The sequence below is a fragment of the Camelus ferus genome, chromosome 7, assembly GCF_009834535.1.
Source record: "Camelus ferus isolate YT-003-E chromosome 7, BCGSAC_Cfer_1.0, whole genome shotgun sequence".
NCBI classification, from domain to species: Eukaryota; Metazoa; Chordata; class Mammalia; order Artiodactyla; family Camelidae; genus Camelus; species Camelus ferus.
The window spans coordinates 46,579,861-46,595,314 of record NC_045702.1 but is presented as its reverse complement, the minus strand read 5'-3'; the positions used below and the strand labels follow the sequence as shown (position 1 = coordinate 46,595,314).

The following is a 15,454-nucleotide window of genomic DNA, read 5'->3' as shown; positions in this document are numbered from 1 at the left end:
TATCTTTCAATTATCTTGAGGTTTAGATAAAATGATAGATGGAACACTACTTACTTAGGTTGAGTCTACTGTAAAAATAAAAATATTTGGCGACTGTGACAGCCACCTATAGCAGAATACTCTATCTACAGTTAGAAATAGGAATTATCTCATGGCAGTTTCAATCTCAAGGTTTAAGAAGTATAAAAAGAGCTGTGTCCTAATTCACATTATTTTTCATTTAAAATAAAATTATCTCCTGGGTCCTTCTGTTTTCTAATCTAGTCACTAATTACTGTTAGAAGAGGTGCCACACAGTAGTAACAGTAAATGAAACATCTGCATTTAATAGCCAGTCTGCCTCACTTAAATGGAGTTTAATAACCCATTCAACATTTACATTTTGATAATAGTACATTTTCCAGGTAAGTTATCCTGTTGGACACATCAAGAAGCAATTTTAATTAAAAATCAGACATTCTAAAGGAGTTTCATTCAAGGGTGATACTGAAAATACTGGTTTCCACCAATCAGAGTGGCACCAAAAAGCATATGCACACTGGTGCACCTGGGCTGGAAAGCATGGTGCAGGTTTTGTTTTGGCTTTTGTTTTCCCCAAAAGGAAAATTCATGTTGAATTTCTCCAAGAAGAAGACAACTGCTTAGTCAATACCTGCCTTAAAACTTTTTCAAGCCAAACATTTTCTCTTCAGTATTTTATGGTGCAGAACTTGAACAGATTCAAAACCTTTTTTCTAAGGAAACATGTGGCTTCTCCTGTAGAGTTGCTTGCTGCACATGGCTTGCTCAAAGTGGGTGCCTGCTATTCCAGCGGGAATACCAGCTTATTTTAATCTTCATAGCCTGCTGTTCACTGGGGTGCATTGGTGGTATTAACCAAGAGGTTATGCCCTTGAATCCAGGAGCTCTACTTCTCAGAATTTACCCTAAGGAAAGGATGGGCATTTTAACGGAGGTGTCAGCTCACCCTGATCATCGTAGCTGCCCTTCTTACCTACAGGGATGGGTCCCCAGCAGCTCTATCCAGTGAGACCTACCACCGGCCCAGTTGATTGGACAAAGCATAGATTCCCAACTCAAAAAGAGTCAGTCACACAAAAACAGACACGTAGATTAATGGAACAGAATTCAGAGTCCAGAAATAAACCTGTACCTGAAAAGATGCTCCACATTGCTAATTATTAGAAGAATTATTAGAAGAAATGCAAATCAAAACCACTATGAGTTTATCACCTAACAAATCATAATGGCCATCATCAAAAAGTTACAAATAATAATGCTAGAGAGGTTGTGGAGAAAAGGGAACTCTCCTACATTTGACTAGTGGGAATGTAAATTGGTGAACTCACTTTGGAAAACATTATGGAGGTTCCTTAAAAAACTGAAAATAGAGCTACCATGTGATCCAGCAATTCCACTCCTGGGCATATATCTGGAAAAGACAAAAATTCTAATTTGAAAAGACAGTTGCACCCATTGTTTTATAGCAGCACTATTTACAATAGCCAAGATATGGAAGCAACCTAATTGTCCATCAACAGACGAATGAATAAAGATGATATGTATACAGTGACATATTTCTCAGACATAAAGAGAGTGAACTATTGCCATTTGCAGCAACATGGATGGACCTAGAGGTTATCATACTAAGAGAAGTCAGACAGAGAAAGACAAATATTATATGGTATCACTTATATGTAGAACCTAAAAAATAATACAAATGAATCTATTTACAAAACAGAAACAGACTCACAGACCTAGAAAACAAACTTACAGTAACCAAAGGGGAAAGGGAGTGAGGGGAGGAAAAATTAGGAATTTGGGATTAACCAATACACACTACTATATATAAAATAGGAAGACAACAGGATTTACTGTATAATACACGGAACAATACTCAATATCTTATAATAACCTATAATGGAAAATAACCTGAATCACTTTGCTGTACACCTGAAACAAAATATTGTAAATTAACTACACTTCAGTTTAAAAAAAGAGCCAGAGTCTTTCAGAATCTGAACTTGAGACAAAGAGATTCTACTTCAATCAATAATAGGCTCTTGAAAGATAGAGACAAAATACTGAAAGTGGGAAGGGAGCCATCTTCTCCCACCATGGGGCCTGAGTGCCAGAGAAAGCTGGTTGGCAGTGGGAGAAAAATGAAGCACACCCAGAGGGAAGCTCCCAGAAGAGGCTCACCTGGCGAGAGAGTCCAGTTCCTTCCCAGGTCCCATAGCCTTTCCTCTCTCTCTGTGACTCTCCCTCTGTCATCACTGAAGGTTCACCAATTGGCTAAAGGTGAATTGAGTTGGTTTCTTGAAACAAAAGACTTTCACTAGAAAATAGCTTCCCAAGGTACTCACTGCGGCATGATTTGGGACTTGGAAGCAACCTCAATATTCAGCAGCAGAAGCATCACCATTGGTGCCAACATACACAGGTGTGCAGCCTTTTAAAACACACATTACATAGACCATGTAGCAACAGGGTTAAAGGGTTGTGCACTTGAGTTACAGCTATATAAAAACACATTTAAATATGGACAAAGCCTGGAAGAGAAGACAAAACAGAGCCAGAAAAGGTAGGTGTGGAAATACGAGGTGATAAGTACCTGAAATTGAACATGGCACTGGGAATGGAAATGAAAGTAAGAATGTGAGTGGCCCATTAAATGAAACATTGATCAGAAAGACAGCAATTCTTATCAGTTATGAGATTTCAGGTTTCAGTGATTGTATTTCGATGCTATTAACACAAATAGAAAAGGGAAGGAAGGGAAGGGAGGAAAGGAAAGGAAAGGAAAGGAAAGGAAAGGAAAGGAAAGGAAAGGAAAGGAAAGGAGAATATCATATTCCTGGAGCAAGGTCTCTGCTATCATGGGAGAGTTAACATGCTTTGTTAGACATAGAATCATATCTGAACACAAACCTGAAGATCTTCTGGTTTTCATTCTATAAACAGAAAACCTGAGTTCTCCAGAGGTGAAGTGACCCACTCAAGGTCATCTAGCTAAGACTTAACAGATTCAGGCTCTTAAAATTCAAATCCAGTGTTAAATATATATATAATATATATACCGTAGTCTATTATTTCATAAAAACAAACAAAAAATGTATTAAAGCCAAGATATGAGTTTAATTTGCACACCTTTTTTCATTGACCTATTGATAAATTAAGTTCTCATTTACAGTCAAATTCTTTCCTGAGAAGCATTGCTATGAAAAGATACTGATTTCATTAAGTGATTATGGAGGTTGACAAGTTGTTCCAGTAATAGACCAAATAGCATTTTGAACTGGTTTCCTTTCTAACAAAGATAGATCAAGAGTTGGAAATGAGGGCAGGATATATGAGTGAAAGTTCCTCCCAGGAGGAGGCACTGTAGGATGCAGAGTCAGTCAGACTGTACAGGTGCAGACCTTATCTTTGCAGCTCTCACTAGCTGTGCAATCTTGGATAAGTCTTATGTGGACTAAGGGGGGAGGGAGTAGAGTCAAGGTGGTAACTCTTATTCCTGATGCCCACCCCCCGCCCCGCCCCACCCTGGCCTTGTGTCTGTAGATAGTCAGGCACAGGCATTCACATCACCTCAGAGAGAAGCAGGTTTTTAGAGAAAACTTCCACAAGTGGTTATGTGAAATCAAGTATGGGGAGAAGTGGGGGAGCAGGTACAGAGTTAACACCAAAGCAGTGGAGTCTGGGAGACAAGGAGGAAGAGGCCCTGCTCCCAGGAGACCTGGGGGAGGGCTTGGGGCTGGGGAAGGAGGTCAGACATGGGGACCAAGAACCCTGACCTGGAGAAAAGAGGGCCTGCTCCAGGCACCGGATGAGGGATCACATCAGGAGATCACCCTGCTCCCACCTTCCTACCTCAGGGCCTCATATTTACGTTCCCTCTGCCTGGAAAGCTCTTTCCATGGCTCAGCGCCTCATTACCTTTGGTCTTTTCAGGAATACTGCTCCAAGTGGGGCATTGCCCGCCATCCTGTCTAGCATAAAACCCCTTCCCCCATCTCCCTCTAGTGCATTTCTCAGATTTTACCTACCTTCTTAACACACACAATACACGTCAGGGCATACATGGCCACCAGAGGTCCTAAGATCCTATTTTCCAACAAAAATGATAAGGGAAAGAAATAAAAATATACAAGGCTCTGCAACATCACTTATACATTTCTCTTCCTTCTAACGCATGCCTGCTCCAGGGTAATATTTCTACTAGATGGTAGAAGGTAGAAGTTCCTCTTTCAGAACCCCCAAAAAAGAAAGAAACGTTGAAATTTGACGTCCTCAGAAACAGCAGCTTTGGTTTTAAAAGAGAAGGTTGGGTCACCTAGTTCCTGGGGAAGCAGTGGCCAGGTCACAGCCATAGAGCTGCACCACAGAAGACCCTCTGTCTGCCTTTCTTAAGACACAGCTGTGATGAAGAACAGGGATTCTCCACCATTCAGACTTCTGAAACAAAAGCGAACGCCTCAGAGGGCTAAAAAGCTGGCATGATTCCCATCTTATTAAATAACCATTACTCTGTCTTCCGATATAAATATTTCACAGTGCAAGCATGCATAATCCCCCAGAAGAGAAAAATGCTTTTTTAATTGCAGAAATTTGTATATATCTTTCTTTCAGAGAGAATCCTTTTTCAAAAACCCAATTAATTAATAATATAAAACTCTGGCAAAGAGAAGAGGGGCTCTTTCTGGTTCAGGCCTCATGAACCCCAGCAGCAGGCCAACATCTGCAAAACAGCCCACGCCTTTAGGAACACATGGGTGGAAAAGTCAATTTAATCCTCCCTTGCTAAGCTGTGGGGTGAGGGCCTCTGTCAGCAGGGGCTTGCATGATGCCTGTGGTTTTTCCCGCAGAGGAAAGTCCACTCACACCACAAGATTTTGCTGAACAATTCCCAGCTGTAACGTGTGAGCTCATCTTTGGTGCCTCAGTTGAAATGCAGAAGATACAGCTGTTGTCAGCCAGCCTCCCTTCCTGGGCCATAAGCACCTCCTTACATGTAATCACCAGATGCCATGAGAAGGGAAAGGGAGCAGAAACCAGGGAGACAAGACCTTTTACAAAAATAGGCTCAACATTCACCTCAACAGCCTGTTTAAATTATTGAATCTGAGAAAATTTATTTGACTCAACTAAGGTTGAGCTCCCCAGGCACCTCACGTCCTATCTAGCAGAACACAGGATCTTAAGGGAGTGCAGATCAGCAATGGAAAAAATACAGAATAACTCTACTCTCCATACAGCATTTGGGATGCTGCTGCCTCCACTCCAAGGCTACATTTGGGAAGGAGAGGAGAGAGGACACAGGAGGAATAGCAAGAGAAGCTCTACAGGTCTGTTGGTTTCCTTTAAGGAGAAATGGTCACGGCTGCACAGATGTTTAGTCATGGCAAGGGGCAGGAAAGAAACACACATGTTAAGTGCATCACTGGAGAGAACAAAAGGGTTATGGGGTGTTTCATTATAATTTTTCTCAAGCTTAAAGCGTGATTTAGGAGAAACCGTTTGTGGCATTGCTGCATTCAATTACCCAGCACAGATCTGGATGGGCCCGGCAGCAATTTCCAGGATTCCAAATGTGGGTCATAAATATGCGCTAATCAGAAAGGACAATGCAATCAAGTGGCTTCACGTATTTATCATCGCTTCTATGAAGGGCGTTTCACTGATGAAATTCAGGAAGCCTGGGCTTTATATGCAGAAATTAAGTAATCACAATTCCTACCCTCTTGAAATCTAAACTTGGCAATGTTGATTTGAACAATCACATAAACACACACTGAACAAAGCTCATCTGCAATTATTCTCTGCACCAGCACTGAGATGTAGCCACGGAGAAGCTCTTTCTCATGCCCACTTAGCAATTCTAGACATGATGTTCTCACTACTTGAAACTACAGAGTAGTTTCACTGCCCTTAAAATCCTCTGTGCTTTACCTCTTCATCCCCCCACCCCATAAACCTCTGACAATCATTGATCTTTTCAATGCTTCTATAGTTTTGCCTTTTCCATAATGCCATTTAGTTGGAATCATACAGTAGGTAAATTTTCAGATTTGCTTCTTTCACTTAGTAATATGCATTTAAGTTTCCTCCATGCACTTCTTTTTAGCATGAAATAATAATTCCATCGTCTGGATGTACCACAATTTATTTATTCATTCACCTGTTGAAGCTTGGTTGTTTCTAAGCTTTGGCAATTGTGAATACATAAAAGCAAAATAAACATCTATGTGCAAGTTTTTGTGTGGACAAAAGTTTTTAGCTCGTTTGGGTGAATACCAAGGGGGTATGATTGCTGTGTTGTGTATTAAGAGCATGTTTAGTTTGGTAAGGAACTGCCAAACTGTCTTCCAAAGTAGGTGTACCATTTTGTATTCCCACCAGCAAGGAATGAGAGTTCCTGTCATTCTACATCCTCACTAGCATTTGGTGTTGTCAGTGTTCTGGAATTTAGCTATTCTATTAGATCTATAATGGTATCTCACTGTTGTTTTAACTTGTAATTCCCTAGTGACATATGATGGGGAGCATCTTTTCATATGCCATCCCATCACTTTTGCTGTGTACTATTCATTGGAAGAAATTCACCAGGCCCAGCTCACAATCAAGTGGAGGGAATTACACAAGGGCATGAATAGCAGGAGATGGGGCCACTGGGGACAGTCCTTATTTCCAGGGACCATCTCAGAGGCTGTCCAGCATAATTAGATTCAGAAAAGAATGGAAGAGAGGAATTGGAAACAAACCTAGACAGTGCTCTTGAGAAGTCTTGTTAAAAGAGAAAAAGAAATGAGGGGATAATTGCAGAAGGATGTAGAATTAAAGGATATTTGAATTTTATTTGTTTTAAAACAACCAGATCATGATAATCAATAAAGGTGATATATTTGATTGAATATGTAACAAAATAGAAATCTATTTTATACCTTTATTCTGATACTTCCTAGAGGTCTTGTGAACAACAATGCTCAGGTTTGTTAGTTACAAAACTGAGAGGGGATTTTTTTTTTTAAATGGTGTGTTTCGTACTCATGTAGGGGGTCATAAACAAAAGTATCTGTATCCCAGGACTTCCAGGATGATTACCTGTACACTCTCTAACTGCTGAAATCAGCCACACTTCAGCAATCATCTGGTTCTGTTTAGGCAAATGAAACCAATAGGTCTCAGTGAGAACAGGCATTCTGTCTTGGCTTAAAAACAAGCCTACAGCTGCTTGGAAAGGCTGGGTACTGGGCAGAGACCTGCATGTGGCAAATGGCCCAGTGATGCCAATTAAAATGTTACCCAACTGGAGTGATCATTCAAATCTAAATAATGTCAGCAGTTGCTTTATCTCCTGACTCTACACTACAACAGCACAATAACATGTGTGCTAAACACAGAGACAAAAGAAGATGAATAGGCCAATTAATTTGCAAAAGCAAATATCCCAAATCTGTGTCTGATGTTAATCCACTGAGAAGAAATGAGTCTTAGGATCTTCTGGAAATAAGGATCAGACAACTGCAGGGTTTGGGGAGAGTAATAAATAATGAGCCTTCTTCTCCTTCCACCTTCAGAACCAACTCAAAATAAGACACAGAATGGAAATTAAAGTGTTCGCTTTGCTACTGATAAGAGATCATGTCTTCAGAGTTGAGTCTGTTCTACTCCCCATCCCAGTCAGTCCAGATCTTGGGCCACCATTACCTTATATTGATCCTGAGTGGTGAGGGAAGAAAAAGAACATGAATCTTCACAGCTTATAGCTTCTGATGGACTTGCTCTTCTTTGAGAAAGATGAGCCATTGGATGTCACTTGCCATAACATATGTAGGGGCCAAAAATTTTAAGTGAGTAAAATGCTGGATTATGTTGTTGCAGGGTTAGTGAGAAATACTCTTTCATCAGCTTGGACTATCAAAAAAGCACACAAGTTCAAGTAGTGACCTGTATAATGTACCGAACTGACTCTACACTGAACCAAGAAAACCCTTAATGGCTTCCAAGTGGTCACTTTTTACCCCCCTTCTCCCCTTCCCAACAGAGAAGATAAGAATCTTGGAAACAGGAAATAGGCAGAGGACAGACACCAACTAACCTACCTCAGTTTGCGTGCTTTCAAAATTCATGTTAGCACAGGATTTTATTGAAATTCCTTCCTCTTCTGGAAGGGAATGAGGAAAGAGTGGACAGAGGCCTGGGGCATTTTCTGGCAAAAGTTCCTCCACAAAGAAACATGGCATGGCGGGGAGGGTGGGGGGCTCCTCTCTAGCCAGAGAAGTGCCCAGCTCCTCCTGGGGCTCTGGGATGCCTGCTCTATAGGCAGCTCATCGCATGTGTGAAAGGCAGGCCAAATACACACCAATAAGGGAAATCCAGCAGGTTTTATCAAGCACTTACAGTGCACCAAGCCATATTCCATGTACTGGGAATGCAGGGATAAATTCACACTCAAGGTCATCCAGGAAAGCTAGTCTGGAGTAGGACCTCACCTCAACCATCACGATGAGCCTTAAAGAGTTTTATAGTATGAATACTCAATTACTGTGGGGGATAAATGGAGAATCTCTTTCCCTGGAGTCATTCCCTGCTTTCCCAAATATATTCCAGGCACTACGCTCAATTTGAAGGTTCCAGTAGGGCAGGAAACAGAATATTCATGGATCTTACCTTCCATGATCGTAAGTCTGCTTTTGGAGAACACCCTAAGGTGGGCTCTACTCCACCAGAAACTCTGTATGATCTACAAAGTCCCTCTACTCTGATTCTTCTTGAACTCTCTTGGCCTCCCATATCTGATGTGCAGCCAGCTTCCTGCTGGTAATACTAGACTCATCCTAAGCATCCCCTCTTCCAGGAAGCCTTCCCTGTCCCCTTAGCAAGTTGGGCTCGGAGGCTTTGTGCTATGCTCTTGGCATACTGCGTGGGCTCTATCCTCAAGAGAACCTCATTTATGTTCCTTCAGGGCAGGGGCAGTTTCTCTTTCAACTTCACACTACTCAGCGCCGATCACGGTGCCTACTGCAGAGTGGGTACTCAGTAAATATTTGATGCACCTTAACAGTTCTTCCAACCAAAATGGTCTCAAGTGCTCCAGTGCCTAGGAAGCCTCAAATCTCAAAATCCAGGGACAGGTTAAGGATGAAACCAAATGTGGATGATTGCTGTCCCGCTGTGATTCTGGCGGCTGGCCGACCACCCTGGGGGAGGGCATGGGATACTTGAGGTGGGGAGAAAGGGGACGAGCAAAAATATCTAACCTTATTTGAGTGCCAGGAACTTCGCTGAACCTGCAGCGAAGTAAACGGACACCGCACTTCAGGTTATTTGAGACAGATGTTCCGGTCGGAAGCCTGAGCTGGGGAGGCCTGGGCCGCCGCCCACCCCACTCGCCACAAGTAGCCGGCAGGGGGCGCGCGCGGGCCTCCGGGCGCGGCCCGCGGGGCGGGCGCTGGGCTGGTGCCCGACCGGGCGGGGCGCTGGGGCAAATTTTTGGTTGGCTGCCGCCGGGTGCTCACGTCCCAGGCCCCTTTTAAACTTGGCCTCTCCCTCTCCCTCCCCTTTCTGCTGCGGTGCACTGCTCGGTAAGTGGTTTCTGACGGGGTCGACGCCGGAGCCCGCCACGTGGCTGGGGGACTCTCCAATGGCACTTACTAGGCGCGCCCCTCCTTGTCCCCGGGCCTGCCCTGTCTGGGCCCCCGAGACCCGGGTTCGGCTTCAGCTCGGCGCCCCCTTGGGAGAGGTCTCCCAACCCCCAGGGGAGCCGCAGTGAGGGTTTCTCTGAGGCGGGGAAGTCCTCGTGGTGCGGGGTGGGAAGGCGGCCTTCCTTACCGGAAAACGACCCTCGTGGCACCTAAGAACCCTCCTTTCCCCCAGGGGCCGAGGTGCTCAGCATTTCGTGTGCCTTTGACCCCGACTCTCAAGGGATCTGGGCCACATGGAGCTTGAAACTCCTACAGTGGAAAAAAAAATTACAAAACACATTTTCAAACTGATCCGAGGCAGAGACGCAGAGCCCGGGACGGTGTCCAGATTCATGGCGCACGCGGGGGTCTCCGCCTGCCTAGTGGCTCTGACCACGCGGACGCGGCCAGTTTAGGGAGCGGGTGAGATCACCCGCCTGAAACGCTTTAGGTTTCCGTGCCGAGCAGAGCTAACTCCGGTGTTAGCAAAAAACGGAGGTAATTTCGCCCACACTGACACTCCCCCACCACAAATGCCTTTCAGTTGCCACTTCTCGCGGAAATTGGGCTTTTCAAAAGGTTTGGGGCTGAGTCCTGCGGGATCGGCTAAGTGCTGTGAGCCTTTAAAGAGGGAGCCTGCTATTTCCTCCCTCATATTCACCTTTAGGGGAGTGACAGTGCGGTATGCAGCAGGAGACCCTCTAACATCATTTTCAGGGTGTGAGGCCCGTCGTGGTTTTTCTGTCCCGGGAAGAAATCGGAACCATTGGGGTTATGTGTTCCACTGGTATACATTACTGTAGAGAGGGCTATTCTCCAAATTCAGTAAAATTTGTAGAGATCTAAATTGAGAGTGAATGAATGAGGAAATCGTCCTAGTTATCATTGATACCGCGAATAATCTCTTAAAATGTGAAGCTCTTGGTGTGTTTACGTATTTGCTTCATTTGTGAAAGACCCTTTTATTGATCGGGAAATACCTAATTTTATGATTAGGAAACCGAATAGGACATTCATTTTATCCTGCTTTTAAAGAGGAAACAAAACGTCTCGTTGCAAGCTGTGTCCTGGGCACCCTCCCTTTTCAGCTATGTGTATATATGTATGTGTGTGTGTGTGTGTGTGTGTATAGGGACCCCAGGGACCTACCCTGACTACCTCCATCGCTAGTGAATGGCACTACAACATAGGGAAATGCAGTGGTCTGGCTTTGTTTTACACCTGACTTAGATATTGGGGGCTCTTGCTGAGCCAAACTTTAAACAGCTCCCTCTGAAAGAGAGGTTGGACTGAGCCAGGAAGGAAGCAGCAGCCGGAGCCAGTGTCTATTTAAGGACTTTTCTCCACTCCCTGGGCTCTAACCCCCACTTCTAGGTAAACAAGTTTCAAGTGTTAAAAGTTTCAGTTTTTCCTAGGTAAATACTGTTGCCAGCAATGTTTATTTTTTTTTTAAATTGATACTATTCTGTGCTAATTTAACAAGGTGATAAATTTGGAAAGATAACTGCTGATGTTCTATAAAAAGGATTCCCACAGTATAGGAATGTAGTTCACTAGTCATTTTACTTATGCCTAGAAATTGCAGATTCCCAGCGTCAGAAAGTTTGGAGAATGTAACTGTTTTTACAGGCATTCTACTCAGATAGCTTTTTCATCAAAGGTAGCTAGTAGATAGCCCAGTAAAAAGAAGACACTCTAGACCAAAAGAAAAAACCCAAACCATAAAATGTTACCATATGATATTCTTACCATTGTTTTTCTCACTTTCCTACCAGGCTCAGCCCAGTTCAAGATGCTGACAAACTTCAGGTATTGACCCAAATGGAGAGAACTTGGCTTCAGTTATTAAATAGTTGAATAGAATTCCTTGGCCAAGGATGAGAAAACTAATCTGATTGGATATCGTTCTGCTCTGATGGGTTAAAGGATTTACCTGAGGCCAATTTGACAGGCAGGAATTAAATATTGAAAGCAGTTACATCCCATACCCCCTTTAAAAAGTATATTATAAGTAAAGTGGGGGGAGGGGGAATCCTCTAGTAAGTAGGTAATGCTTTATTGTGCCAAGAAAAAGGTTATTTTAGAAAAAAATTGAATTTTTAAGTGATTGGTGTCTAATCTTTCAAAATGTTTAGCTTTGGCAATGGTGGCCATTTTGAGTTTGAATCTTCCAGAAGGCTGAGGTGAATTGTTAGCATTAGTAAGATAGATTTTGAGTTTAAAAGAAAAAATTTTTTAACATTTCCATCAGACCATTACTATTCCTGAGTTAATGTATAGTACACTGGGAAATTTATTTTACTTACCTGCATAGCTTTTGTAAACATGGTCTAGACGCTATTTTCTTATTGGCATCTTATTTCATCATTGCTGCTCTAATTACCTACTGTGATACTTCCTTTACAGGCCTGGTGCTTGAAAGAAGCTTTTCAAGAAGATAAGGTGTGTTTGAACAGGTGACGATTGATACATACAGAATAGAGGTTTTGGCTTTCTTTGTCCCTTTCATGGTGGTAGAAGGGGTGAGCATTTGAGAATGTGCCAAATATCTGTAACAGCATATATCTGCCCCATAGAGAATGTTTGTAGAATTCAATTCTATTATTTAAAAGTTTTTCTACCCACCAGCCCCAGCCTGAAGCTTGACACAGTAACTAGACTGATAACAGTCTACAACTATCATAAGACAACTTGGTTGACCACTTTAATTTTAAGTCCCATTTCTTTGACTGTTTTAAAGATTATATGTCCCAAGGTATCCTTTTTAAAACTTTATGTGCTTACAGCTTTTTCTATACTAGATCATTCTAATGATTAAATTTGATCCCTTTGAAAGATCAATGGATTCCTAAGGGTCAGGGAGGAGTTTGTTGCAAAGGGCTTGGGGGAGTCTTGAAGAACTGTTCTACAGTTTGATTATGGTGGTGATTGCATGTGTTAAATTTGGGGGTGAATTTTACTGAATGTAAGTTCTATTTCAATAAACGACTTTTAAAACTTACCATTTCTGGCATCTGACATTAGATCTCGGTGTGGTATGAGTGGTGTGGGACTCAGTGTCTTGACAATGTATTCTAGTAGCCACAGCATAGCAGAAAGCAGAGTGTGAACATTGTTACCCAACAAAATTTAGAATGGCTTTGGCCAATACTGGCTAGCCAGGGCATCCGGTGAGAGAACTGGGGAATAAGTGAGTTTCTGGGTGCTGGATAATTGGGTTTGGTTTAATCTCAAATTTTGATGCATAAGCTGTATGGGTTACTCCTGAACTTTTTCTCAGGGTATTCAAGAGTGCATTTGAAGAGGGTTGGTTGTGAGTCATCGTCTTTCCTGTGGGTAGTGGGTGTGACCACAAGCCTGTTGAGCCTTATGCCCTGTGACTGGGTGCTGGCAGCTGTGCTGTGCCATCTCACCTATAGGAGCCAGCAGTGCCTTCATTTGCCTCCTTGTGCTTCCAGATTTGGTACATAACTTCCAAATCCCTTCCTGGTACCATGGCAACACAGAGCTGTCCAGTACCTTGGTTAAGTAAAATCAGTCAAGGGTCACCAGAAGATGAGCTGCAGCTAGTCCCACAGTTCTGTGGTCCACTTGCCATCCTTGGCATGGCGCATGCCTGCATGTTAAGCAGAGCTCAAGCCAGAGTGAAGGGTGCCAGCATGGCTGGTAAACTACCAAGACATTCTTTTGTGCTCAAGTGCCTTGGGGAGAAGTGAAGCAAATCTGGAGCTGAATGAAATGTTTTCAGAGGACTGATTTAATGCCAAAGGAGGAGCTTTATGACTAAAAGAAAATGTGACTGGAATATAATTCTATTCAATGGTTCTGGTTTCACTGAAAATGTAAAATTTTAGGTAAGAACTCCAGTCACACGCACCCCCAGATGTGAATTGCCTGGTATTGCAATAATGCTGCTGTATCAGTTCAGGTAGTTGCGTCATGTGATTAGATTTCAAGAACGTGGTATCCCATTTTTGACAGGTACTCTTCTGTGTTTCTAAGCTCTTGGGTACAAGTAGTTTTTTTTTTTTTCCTTAAAAGCAAGCAGGTCATTGTAGTTCAAGTGAATATTCCAAACTTAAGAGTGTTTTTTCGAGGTTCCACGAACCTTAAGCATTTATGTAATTTAGTAAATATTTACTGTGTACCTCTAGTGTGTTAAGTCCTGTGATAGATGATTCCTACCTTTATGGTGTGATTTTCCCATGTCACTTTGTAAGACGCAGCTGGTTAGAATGTGCCTCAGTCAACTTCTTTTATAAGGAGTAACTTCACTCAGTATCTGAGTCAATATCTGAAAGATTCAATTGTTAGAACAAACTGAAGGGACGTATCTATTTATACCCCCACCACCTTCCCAGAAGGACTTGGGTGGCTTATAAACAAATAGCAAACAATACAATAGAGGAGAGAATAAAACTCAGCAAGAAGAGAGCAGAATAGAAAACCAAGCCATGAGACCTGCCAATTTGGCTCTATGCCTCCTAGGAGCTAAAGGAAATCCAGTTGGTAAAATCAGTGCAGGAGATGGAGGGGGCAGGGTCATGAAGTACCTTGAAGGAAGAGGTAGAATAGAAAAGGTGTCCAGATAACTAGATCTAGAGATATTGGAGACATGCATTTTACCAGTGTAGTGAGGTCAGCCATCCAAGGACCCCTGTGAAGCTGGACCTACTCAGCTGATTAAGCCAAGGTTGAGGATAAAACCTCATGAGAAAAGCCATATTGAGATTGTGTGAACAAATAAAACCGCCAGAGAGATGATTGAAAGGCTTATTTTGAAAAGGTGGCCTTTTCAGAATTTACCTTGTGTTCATAAATTGAAAAGTTCTGATTCTGATATTTTGTCAATGAAATTGTGATTTATCACAATCTGGAACTATGCCACCACAGCTAGAACGCCCCCTGGTGGAGTTTATCTGTACTACAAGGGTCAATTATCTTGAGGCACCCTCCAGGGTTACCTGCATTTCCAAAAGGACAGCTCCACATCAATCTGTCCCAAAGATAAAGAGATAAATTCCAGTCAAATCAGTTTGATGTATGTCACCACAATTTGTTTCTGGGAACAAAGCCGAATGTTGTAGTTGATGGACTGGAGCCCAATACCATTGATTTTCTAGTTGGACAAATGATCTGGCATGTTATCCCCACTATCAAGGGACAGAATAGAGCCCACTGCATCATTTATAGACCTTCTATAGTGGAGAAATATGGGAATCATCATGGAGTCCAAACTGTACTCTAATGCAGTAGCTATTAGCCACATGTGGGAACTGAGCACTTGAAATATGTCTAGTGCAAACTGACATATTCTGAGGTATAACATCAGCTTGGGAAGAGCTAATATTTTAAAAAATGGATATATGATTACTTGGTTTTTTTTTATATTCCACAGATATAGAAAACAAACTTGTTACCAAAATGGGGAGGGAAGGGGGGAGGGTTGAATTAGGGTATAGGATTAATATAAAAATTACTATATGTAAATTAGATAAGTAACAAGGATTTACTGTGAAGCACAGGGAATTATACCCATTATCTTGTAATAACCTGTAATAGAATCTGCAAAAATACTGAATCACTATGCTGTACACCTGAAACTAACACAATACTGTAAATCAACTATATTTCAATTTTTTTAATTGTAAAATCTAATTTTATATTGATTACAAGTTAAATGATAATATTTTGGAAATATTAAAACTGTATACATGTGAGTTGCCTTATATTTCTGTTAGGCAGTACTGGTCTAAAGCATGAATCAA

General features: G+C 42.2%; 1 long non-coding RNA gene and 1 other non-coding gene across 2 annotated transcripts; both read left to right on the top strand.

Annotated features, from left to right (window-relative positions):
* The first annotated feature begins 9,593 nt into the window (after nucleotides 1-9,593).
* On the top strand, nucleotides 9,594-12,687 carry LOC116664927. The gene is made up of 2 exons (XR_004321477.1): nucleotides 9,594-11,495; nucleotides 12,093-12,687. It is a non-coding gene; the product is annotated as an uncharacterized LOC116664927 (long non-coding RNA).
* On the top strand, nucleotides 11,555-11,628 carry LOC116665117. Its single transcript, XR_004321689.1, has one exon. It is a non-coding gene; the product is annotated as a small nucleolar RNA SNORD93 (small nucleolar RNA).
* Nucleotides 12,688-15,454: the final 2,767 nt, after the last annotated feature.